Below are 1,644 nucleotides of genomic sequence, written 5' to 3'. Positions count from 1 at the left end.
GTAGCAGCTTATCACCAAAAGGGGAAATCTGCTTTTAAATTTGAATCTCATGGTGTTTGTACATGGTAAACATTAATCCCACAAATTTTCTAGGTAAAGTTAATTGCCATGTTTCATTGCCCATTACATTTTGACTAAAGGATTGTATACACTGGATCACTGGATTTCCATCATTATGCAATACGTACTTAGAAACAATTATTTATGAAGCTGCTTTTTTTTTTTTTTTTTGTACAGGAATAATTTTGTTTTAGCTAAAAGTATCAAACATGGAGAAAAAATATTGCATGGACTATTAAATAAAGTTTTCCTGTATATTAGTGTTGGCCTGAAAACCTGACCTTGATCATTGACCAGTCTGAATCAGAACACTTCCATAGGTCCAGTGTGCCTGTACAGTTTGATCACAATCATAACATGTAGTTACAAATGATCAACAGATCACAAGAGTGTACACCTCTGGTGGCATAGCCAGTTACTGTTTAATTTCTACCATTATTGTTTCATTTAGTCCAGAATGTAATCAATGTCCATTGTTCAGTGTTAGCTAATATCTGTAGTTTCTCAAAAAAAATATTAGTCTTATCAATGTTCTGTTTTCGCAGTGTTTATCGTTGACCCAAAATACATAAGCATACCAAATGGCAAATGTTAGCGCTTCACAGTGTGTCCATGATCAAAGTTACATGCATGGAGAGCTTTTTGTCTTTTCTGCATTTTGCAAGCAGGTGCTACTATTTGTAGACATGCAGAAACAAGATGGTGGTGGAAAGCATCAAATGCAACATTTTTCACTCATGGTAACGACGACATGACACTTAAACTGACTAAAACAATTGAACTACAATAACACGAACAACACTGTTAAACTAACATGAATCACAATAACATTTAAAAACCTGAACCCCCGTGGTGCATTGCAACACATCCAAGGTTTGCTGGTTAGCAAAAATTGCTATATTATTCCTATCAATGACCCAAAATGCATAAGTATACCAAACGGCAAATGTCAGTTCTCCCTAGCTGATGTGTGAGTGAAGCCATACACAGGCACGCATGCATACACGGACACAGAGGCCACTTGTCTATTATAATAGATGAAACATCAGGGTAAAGGTCACAGATTTATCTGTGGTAGAGGTGATTGGGCACTTGATGGAGGTGAAGTGGTTTTGGAAAAGTGGAAAGCTACTGCAGAACAAATCAAACCAATTTTATTTATATAGCGCCAAATCACAACAAACAGTTGCCCCAAGGCGCTTTATATTGTAAGGCAAGGCCATACAATAATTACGGAAAAACCCCAACGGTCAAAACGATCCCCTGTGAGCAAGCACTTGGCCACAGTGGGAAGGAAAAAAACTCTTTTAACAGGAAGAAACCTCCAGCAGAACCAGGCTCAGGGAGGGGCAGTCTTCTGCTGGGACTGGTTGGGGCTGAGGGAGAGAACCAGGAAAAAGACATGCTGTGGAGGGGAGCAGAGATCAATCATTAATGATTAAATGCAGAGTGGTGCATACGGAGCAAAAAGAGAAAGAAACACTCAGTGCATCATGGGAACCCCCCAGCAGTCTATAGCAGCCTAACTAATGGATGGTTCAGGGTCACCTGATCCAGCCCTAACTATAAGCTTTAGGAAAAAGG

Source organism: Thalassophryne amazonica, chromosome 18 (genome assembly GCF_902500255.1).
Source record: "Thalassophryne amazonica chromosome 18, fThaAma1.1, whole genome shotgun sequence".
NCBI classification, from domain to species: domain Eukaryota; kingdom Metazoa; phylum Chordata; class Actinopteri; order Batrachoidiformes; family Batrachoididae; genus Thalassophryne; species Thalassophryne amazonica.
Note: the sequence above shows the minus strand (reverse complement) of the source record.